Below are 10,506 nucleotides of genomic sequence, written 5' to 3'. Positions count from 1 at the left end.
AGATGCAGTTGTAAATATTTAAACATGTAAATATGTAAATAATAAATATGTAACATAAATATGTAAATAGTTAACTAATGTAAATTATAACATTGTAAATGCCTTTTTAAGAAATTAACTCAAATATAAATTATATTAACTTCTGAGCCTTACAACTGTCAAATATGAATTAACTTAACTTCTTAACCTTACAATAGCATGAACAAAGCTCCTGAAAAATATGCAGTGCCAAAGGAAACTCATGTGAAAGAGTTCCTAAATAATAGAATACAGGTAATAAAAAGAGCTGCATAAACCCATCCATAATCCATGCATAATTTTATACTGCTTATCCATCATGGTCATGGGGGAAGTTGGAGCCAGTCCCAGCTGACTTCTGGTGAGAGGCAGGGTACACCCAGGGCAGGTCACCAATCTATCTCAGGCCTAAACTGTAGCTATACAAATATGCCTATATTGATTCAGTCACAATTACATCAATAACATTTAAGCATTGTTCTAGTTCAACCCTCCTAACCACCAAGGGCATTTAGGAACACCTCTGTCATGTAGGCCATCTTTCCTTTCTTCTTCTAGCCTTGCACATACAGTATGTCAAACCACATACTTTAAAGAATTATCTATTTAATAGCTTGGACCTACAAATATCCTGTCTTCCAAAGCTGCCGATAGCTTCCACACCTCTCTCTGAGTGATCATTCTTTTATCCATTACACACAGCTATTCTGTAGAATGCTAGTCATTACTCAGACATCCTCTGCACTAATTGTGCAGTGATCCTGGCATGCTTATCTGCCAGATTCAAGCTTTCATTAAGAGTCAAACCTGACCCAAGCCTTGCAGCCTAAAAAGCTTCAAGTTGCAGACTGCCATGTACAGCTAAACTTACAAGCAGAACAAGAAGCCCTGTAAGTGGTCTGAGTTGCTCTCTATTGCCGCTTTTCCACTACAAACGCGGCTGAGCCGTGCCGTGCCGAGTCGAGCTGAGCGGGGCTGTTGGAGTTGCATTTCGACTACAACCGCGCTGAACCGTGCTGGCTGGAAGTGGGTGGACACATTGGGTGGAGTTAGCGAAAGTGGGTGGACGTCACGTGATGTCGTTAAGCAGCGCAAACAGTGACATCAGTGACAGTGGCGGAACAAGTCAGAGCCGGGCCGGGGGCAGGGCAAATGACCGGGCCCTTTATTAAAGCTTATCATAACATCATTTTAGGCTACAAAATGTCCGCAACTGCGGTGTTTACCAATTTCAACACTACCGGGTGCAACTATGTTATTTAGTACATCAAATCCTTCAAACGAACATGTAACTCAGAAACAAAAAACATTAGGATACTGTACATGGCTCATAATAAAACATCAATAGCCTATACTGCGCACATTATTTGAAGGGCATACGAATGAGCGCTCAGAGGTTGCAACGGTGACAGGAAGAGTCAGAAATAAAAGGAGGGCGGTGCAAACCTCACTGAATGCACTGTGTTTACCAATTTCAACACTACGGGGTGCAACTATGTTATTTTGTACATTAAGTCCTTCAAACGAACATGTAACTCAGAAACAAAAAAACAGGTGACATACTGTACATGGCTCATAATAAAACATCAATAGCCTACTGCGCGCATTATTTGAAGGGCATACGACGAGCCTTGCGCTCCGCGAACTCATCCACGATGCTCTGTATGTCACTGATTCAGTGATCTTTTAAGCGGTAGTCTCACTACCCGAATAGTAAACAATAAACATGGAGGACATGGAGTCGTTAGTGTTGCTGGTCTTGGTGCTGTGGCTTGTTGTCACCGACAACGCCAACAGATACTGGCAAGAGCGTATAGATGAGGCGAGGCGCATAAGGCTTCAGAAATTCTCGTAATTATTATTCTTCCGGGTTTGCGGTGTTTACAGATCCCAGCGCGCTCGCGGGGCGTGTGTGGGCATGTGAGGACACTCCTCCTCACCAATCAGTGCACAGGGGAGTGTCTGCTCACGCCCCCAACCTCACTCGGCACGGCTTGGCTCGCTTCAGCCCCACTCCAAAACGGTGCAAGTTTTAGGGGCTAAGCAGGGCTGAAACGAGCTGAGTCGTGCTGGTTTTTGGTAGTCGAAACGCAAGCCGTGTCGGGCTGAAGTGAGCTGAAGCGAGCTGAAGTGAGCTGAAAAAGGGTAGTGGAAAAGGGCCATATGTGAATTTAAGAGTTGGCTGCAGACATGCCTTAGATGGAATCAATGATTGAGGAGCTGAGACTGTTGAACTCAGAGGCTGCTCCTGCCCTTATAGCCCAACAACCAATCATCCTGTCTGTCTACAGTCACGTCCAAGAGATTCTTGTAAACTGATAATGACCTAGCAGTTGAATTGCCAAGCTCAACTCCAGCATAAGCAGCCTGTGAACAAGCAAGTGAAGAACATTTCTTACAATTACAAAAAAAAAATTGCCTCCCTAGAAAGCATCAAATTTGAAATTAGCTAGAACTCTGTCTAATTTGAAAAAACAAACATGTTGAGATGTCACTAATTTTCTAACATTTTGAGATAAGTTAGCCTGTTTGCTCATGTCAGGTTAGATTAGCATCGGTTCCAGGAACTAGAATAAACTGCCTAGACAGCACATCAAATTGTAGCTAATGATGATGTACATGATTTTTTTTCTGATTCATTCATTAGCAAATGCAGCATAAGTCAGGCATATAACCTGCAACCTTACAGAGACCAAATAATGTTTTCAGGCAAAATATTGTAGTTGCGTTAAAATAAAACTATGCTTTAGATTAGTAATAAAAGTTACTTTTTACATAAAAGCTTGGCATTAGTTTAATTCCATCAGTTAAAAGATTTAATTTTACCTTTTTAATATTTTTTGAGTACATTTAAAAGTAGATACTTTTTTACTTTCACTTGAGTATATTTTTTGCAGGATACTTCCACTTTAAAAATTGAGTAAGATTTTGACACTGTGCTTTCACTGAAATATATTTCTCTGCCCCAATGTGTAGCCCATCCATCCATCCATCCATCCATTATCTGCACCCGCTTATCCTGTTCCACAGGGGCGCAGGCCAGCTGGAGCCTATCCCAGCTGACTATGGGTGAGAGGTGGGGTACACCCTGGACAAGTCGCCAAGTTATTGCAGGGCTAACACAGAGACAAACAACCATTCACACTCACATTCACACCTGCGGTCAATTTAGAGCCACCAATTAGCCTAACCTGCATGTCTTTGGACTGTGGGGGAAACCGGAGCACCCGGAGGAAACCCATGCAGACACGGGGAGAACATGCAAACTCCACACAGAAAGGCCCTCGTTGGCCACTGGGCTCCAACCCAGGACCTTCTTGCTGTGAGGCGACAGTGCTAACCATTACCCAATGTGTAGCCATATTGTAAATATTTTGATTGTTCAAAGGAGGTGGAAAATGACATTTTTTTAAAGCAAATAAATAATTGATCTCAAAAAAAAAATGTGTGTGAATTATGCAGATACCATGCCAAGTATGTGTAGTTGCTTTGGAAATATCAAACAGTTGGACTGAGTAATATTTTATTCTGGACTGAAATTGTATGTCAACATTTTACATTGCTCCATTTTTAAATGAATGTTTTATCAACACATTTTGTTTGTTTGGTTGGTTGGTTGAATATTATTAATAATAAATTAATAATAATCTGATTCTTTATTTCAGATTAGTAGAACAGGTGACATCAATCATTGATGAAGCTGCACTGTAGATACATTACTTTAGGTACTGTATGTAACTCATAGTGCTACAGCTACATTTCTTGGACAAAGAACTTTAAATAGCTGACTCCGTTGTAATTGTTTGCCCAATGCTGAAAAATAGAAACAATCAGGGAAAGAAAAATTGTTTGCTGTCCTGATTTGTATTCTGCTAATATGTATTGAACAATTATTCGCCAAAGACGAAGTGAATATCAGTGATTATTATACATACGGGCCACTTTTTCCATGGAATAAAACATGTATTCTATTCCTTTCTAGTGGGTTTATTGACAGCATGCACTATTGTTATCAGATTGCTTATCCTCTGTGTATTACGCCACTCTCCCCAATACAGAATGAGCATGCAATATTGTTACAATACTGCATGTTGTCAAGACAACACAACGTCACACATCAGAGCTCATGTAAAGATCAAATGACAAAACTTTTCTGCTGTGCATGCACACAATCATTTCTTTGTCTGCCAGGAAAGAGAGAAGATGAGGCTAATCCAATGCTACTCCTAGGATTAGCTACGGTATGTTATCATTAAACACTAAATAAATAAACTAAAACTGAAACCGAAGATGCTCTGAACACCCAAAAGGCTACCAAAACTTCATTATATACTCTTCACACATATTTAAAAGAGAAAAACATACCAACAGACATCGAAAAACTGGAAAAGAGACATGTCGGAGATGTAAAACTTCTGCGCTAGCGAGTGACTGTGACAGTTTGTAAACAAACATGGCTGTAAGGTTTGCTTCATTAAAAAGAGGAAGATTTTGAGAGAAATTTGGCTGCCAGGTCACTCCGTTGTGTGTAGTTGTCAATGTGTCGATAATTTTAAAAGTAACTAAGTAAATTACATCAGGAAATGAATACTTAAGTCTGAGTGAAAAATGCTGTGGCGAGCATGTGTGGAAGAAGAGTCTTGGGACAGAAATCTTAGTTTCTCGGTCATTAGCCTGTGCTACTGATGAACCCTACACCGGCTGTAAGGTGAATTCACTGCCACGCTTACAGCGCCAACTTGTGGGTAAGCTAGCGTTGGTCTTCGAGAATGCTGATATGCTGATATGAAAAGGATGTGTATGTATAATAATAATAATAATAATAATATTGGCTGGCTTTTTTGTGGTATATCAGATATATTCCATTCACCTAGCATGATACTGAATCCGTCTTTGACTCGTTCAATATCATGGTAGCTCAAAGCCAGCCAATATTATAATAACTGAGACAAAGTCCAGGTTATTATTCAACGATATTCACTTAGCCTGAGGCGGATCATTGTTTAAGTATAAATACACAGATGATTATTTAAAAAATAAAAAAACAATGTATAAAAAATTATTTAATTCAAACTTCAAAAGCGGCATGCAAATGTAATGTGTACAGACTTGGGTCACTTATCTATACTGACTCACATAAAATACTTTGTTTTGAAATAGATAAAATAAATCACAATTCCACCTTACATTTGAATAGTTTTAGACCAAACTTTGTAGCATCTTTAGTGCTTTTAGGAACAACATTTTCTTTTGTAATTTGTAATTATTCCTCACTTATAGTGACAAAGCAATTGGCTGCCATATTGCCAAGTTGCTCAAAGTGATTATTGAGAAATAGTCTGAACTTCTCAACAAATCAGCGTGCATGATTTTCTATAATCACCTGCGTATTTATACTAATAATTGTTTTGCACTGGTTAAACTACCCCTTTCAATTTGGTTATAGTCTGTCTTTATAGTGCAATTGTCAGAGAGACAATTATGCAAAAACAGGTTTGAATCCTGCTGATGCCACAGCCATCTGTGACCAGCAGTCGAAAGAGCAAAATTAGCTGTGCACTCTGGGTAGTTGAGGTCATATTCCCCCCTGTTAATCTCAGGAACACTAGCCAATCAAGGATATCTGTGAGCACATGTATGCAGAACATTGCAGATAGTACATTCCTCTGAGTGTATTACACTGCTCTGTGATGCAGCATAAGCAGAAGTTCCAAAAGATGTCTGGCACTATGTCAGAGGAAGCACGTGTTCGCCTTGACACTTCCTGGTTGGTAGTTGTTGTGTGATAGCTACACTGAAAAAAATTTAAAAAAATTAAAAAACACCTCAGTGAATTGACTTAATTCAAATTTAGCTTATGATAAGCAATGAGATTCCATTTTGATGAGAAATGTAATATTTTTATGTAAACCATAAGTAATATATTGTCTTAATAGTTGATAATTATTACATAATTACTTATCCAATATTGCAATTTATTACAGATGTAAATATATAAAGATGTTATATTCGATGACTAATAGATGTTTACTTGTTGATGCTCACTGTTGTTGACAGATACAGTCACAATACTTTCAACATAGGCATCAAATCTAACACTTACTTTTAGAAACTTGCAAAGAGGTAGTTGCAATAAGATGAACTGAGACAGAAGAGTGCACCAGAGTCAGCTTCAAAGTTCACTTGAAGTTTCTGAAAACACCAGTACCCTGACCAAAGGTTAAAGGTGAAAGAGAGCTCCACTCTCATGAGTGTGCATAAATATTGCAGTCATGTAGGTGGTGTAGGTGAGAAAGTTCATCTTGAAATTTAAGCATCTTAACTCATGCTGTCCTTAAAATAATACTCTAGTGGGATTTTTTTCTTTTTTTTCTATTTTTCTTTAATCTAATCTGAAATGCATCTGTAGAGTGGGGATGATTACGAGGGACTGTCACGTCTCTGTCACCACCTCTTTCTGCTTACACCGCAATCTGCACTTTCCAGAATCCACAGTAACTTCTGTCAAAAATAAATTAAGCCATATATAATATACAGTGCCCCCAGAAAGTATCCCCCCATGATTGTTTCTTTTCTTTTCTTTTTTTTTTTTTTTTGCAATATTGCAACACCAGACTTAAGCATATCAGAATGGGATTTTTTTTTCCTGCTCCTCTTGAAGTGACTGCCTATGGTATTACAATTAAAATGAGGTTTATCTGTGGGGATTATAATATTGATCTGTTAAATCCAAAAAAGCATAAAATGACAGAAGATTTCATAAATACAATGTACAGTATGGGTTTATACCCCAAAATCACCAAACCTAGGAGAATTACTTCCCATTGTGTCACATTAATAGATAATATATTTACAAACAGTATGGAAAATAATACAGAAAGTGGGCTTTTATATAATGACATCAGTGACCATTTGCCTGTATTTATTGTCTATCACTGTAATTACTGGAAACCTAAGGATATGAATCAGCTGAAATACAAACGGATAAGAACCAAAGAAAATATAAGGACACTTAAGAGTGAATTACTTAAACAGAACTGGAAAGTAGTATATGAGGAAGAAGATATTGACAAAGCATACAGTGGATTCCTAAATATCTTTAAAACACTATATGATAAAACCTGTCCTGTAAGGAAATACAATGATGGACAAAAACAAGCAAATGGTCCATGGATCACCAAAGGATTAAAAAATGCCTGTAAAAAAAGAACATGCTGTATAGACAATTCATAAAAAAAAGAACTTTGGAGGCAGAAATTAAATATAAAAAATACAAGAATAAATTAACCAGCATTATGAGGACATGTAAGAAGGAATATTATAATAAATTATTAGATAGTAATAAAAATAACATGAAGGGGCTATGGAATGTACTAAATAGTATTATTAGGAATAGAGCTAAAAACAAAAACACAAGCTACCCTGATCATTATATTGAGAATGACAGATCAATAAATAATATGGAAGAAGTGGTAAATGGTTTTAATAGATTCTTTGTAAATGTGGGACCAGATTTGGCAGAAAAGATTCAGGATAAAGACACACCTGGAGGGGCAGAGGCTGCTCGATGGGAGAGAAATCCTAAATCTATATTCATTGGTGCAGTTGGCATAAAAGAGGTCATAGACATTATAAGGAGAAGTGAAAGTAAAACCTCCACTGACTGGAATGATATTGATATGAGTTTAATAAAAAAAAGTTATTGAAGAAATTGCAGAACCATTTACTCACATATGTAATATGTCTTTTCAATCTGGTAAATTTCCAAACAACATGAAAATAGCTAAAGTTATACCTTTATATAAATGTGGAGATAGACACCATTACACAAATTACAGGCCAGTTTCTTTACTCTCTCAGTTCTCCAAGATCCTCGAAAAACTGTTCACAGCAAAACTAGACAACTTCATTGAAAAATATAAACTTTTAGCTGACAGTCAATACGGATTCCAGAAAGACAGATCAACAACCCTATCATTAATGGAACTTATTGAGAAAATCACAAATGGTATAGACAATAAAAAACATGTTATGGGAATTTTCATAGATCTAAATAAAGCATTTGACACAATAAATCACGACATTCTATTCAAAAAATTAGAGAGGTATGGTATCAGAGGGGTTGGTTTGGACTGGGTGAGGAGCTACTTAAGTAACAGGCAACAATTTGTAAAAATTGGAGATCACACATCTGATTATTTGCCCATAACATGTGGAGTACCGCAAGGGTCTGTCTTAGGTCCTAAGCTGTTTATATTGTACATTAATGATTTATGTAATGTATCATGTATAATGAAATGCATTTTATTTGCTGATGATACAAACATCTTTTGCGCCGGGGACAATGCACAACAGCTTATGGAAACAATCACAACCGAAATGAATAAATTAAAAAGGTGGTTTAATGTAAACAAATTGTCATTGAATTTGAGTAAAACAAAGATTATGTTATTTGGAAAATATAAGTCGAACCCTCAAGTTGAATTGAAAATTGACAACATAACCATAGAAAGAGTTTATGAAATAAAATTTCTGGGTGTGATTGTTGATCATAAAGTCTGCTGGAAACCGCATATTAATCATGTTAAAGCAAAAATAGCAAAGATTACTGCAATTTTGGGGAAATCAAGAAACATTCTGGACTATAAATCACTACCTACTCTGTATAATGCACTCATACTTCCATATCTGAGCTACTGTATGGAGATATGGGGTAATACCTACAAATCTAACCTGCAGCCGTTATGCACATTACAAAAAAGAGCAATAAGAATTGTCAATAATATGGGATATCTTGAGCATACAAACGCATTATTCGTAAAAGCACACACTCTGAAATTCACGGATCTGGTTAAACACAAGACTGCACAAATTATGTATAAAGCAAGACATAACCTTCTTCAGGGTGAGGTACAAAATATGTTTATGGAAAGGCAGGGTGGGTATAACCTGAGAGGGGAAATGAATTTTAAGAGAGTAAATGTTAGAACAACTCTGAAAAGTATGTGCATAACAGTCTGTGGGGTGAAATTGTGGAATGGTCTGGAAAATGAACTCAAAAATAGCACCAACATAAAACTGTTTAAAAAATTATATAAAAACATGTTAATAAAAATATATGAGAATGAGGACAGGCAGACTATATAGGTGATGATGAAATTGAGAGTAAGTCTGTGACTGGTCTTCTTGTATTTAGTGTATAGTTATAGGTATGTGTATATGTAGTATGTACTGTATATATGTATTGTATGTGTGTATATATGCATAACATAAGTATCTGTATATATGATTTGATTTGGTCGATATTATACCATGTTTTGGTATGTTGGTATGTTTTCTTTTTTGTTTATTGCTTTTGTTTTCTTTTGTATATATAGTTTATTATGGTGGAAAGTGACATTTGATTAGCGGTGGTATAGAGGGTTAGGATTGGAGAAGTTATTACTTCTTCCTAATCCTTTCTGAACATTGTTATGTTACTGCCTTGTGGCTACGCTATTCTGTTTGTTTATGATGATGTTTTGATTATTGTATTTTTTATTTAAATTTTTATTTTTATATCTTCTTTATTGTTCAGAATAAAGTAATCAATCAAAAAATAAAATAAAAAAGGTATTTAGATGTTCTCCGAATTATTTAAAAAAAAAAAGAAATCGAAAAACTGACAAGTTGATAAGGATTCACCCAGTCCGTGTGAATTGTCCTTTTGCAGCAATCACAGATTTGAGTTGTCACAGATATGTCTCTGGGAACTTTACACCTTTTGATTTTGCCATTTTCTTCCATTCCTCAGTGCAAATCTTTTCCAACTCTGCCACAGATTTTCAGTTGAATTTAAGTCTGGGCTTTGACTCAGCCATTCCAAAGCACAAGCCTTCTTTTTTCAAGCTATTCCTTTGCATTTCCTCTTTGTGTTAGCTTAATATATGGTGGAACATATATTTCACTCTAAATGCAGATGTTTGGCTGACTGGAACATGTTCTTCTCAACAATTTGCGTATATTTGGCTCCATTTTTTTTTTTTTTTTTTTGTCTGTGATGGCAAATGGCTTTCCAGATCCTCCTGCTGCAGCTCAATTTTAGTAATCTTTTTCCAAAAGCTCCCAGATTTCCTAGCTTTCTCAGAAGTGGCTTCCTTCTGACCTCTCCATCATCCAGCTGATTATATTGTTGAGGTCTTCACAGGTTCTCCTGTTTCAGTCACTGAGTTCCATAACCCTTTCCCTTAAAAAAAAGTATATCTCATCTCATTATCTCTAGCTGCTTTATCCTGTTCGACAGGGTCGCAGGCAAGCTGGAGCCTATCCCAGCTGACTATGGGCGAAAGGCAGGGTACACCCTGGACAAGTCGCCAGGTCATCACAGGGCTGATACATAGACACAGACAACCATTCACACTCACACCTACGGTCAATTTCAAGTCACCAGTTAACCTAACCTGCATGCCTTTGGGGAAGGAAAACCGGAGCACCCAGAGGAAACCCACG

The sequence above is a fragment of the Neoarius graeffei genome, chromosome 6 (assembly GCF_027579695.1).
Source record: "Neoarius graeffei isolate fNeoGra1 chromosome 6, fNeoGra1.pri, whole genome shotgun sequence".
Classification (NCBI taxonomy): Eukaryota; Metazoa; Chordata; class Actinopteri; order Siluriformes; family Ariidae; genus Neoarius; species Neoarius graeffei.
The sequence above is the reverse complement of the archived record's forward strand: the minus strand, read 5'-3'. Positions refer to the sequence as shown.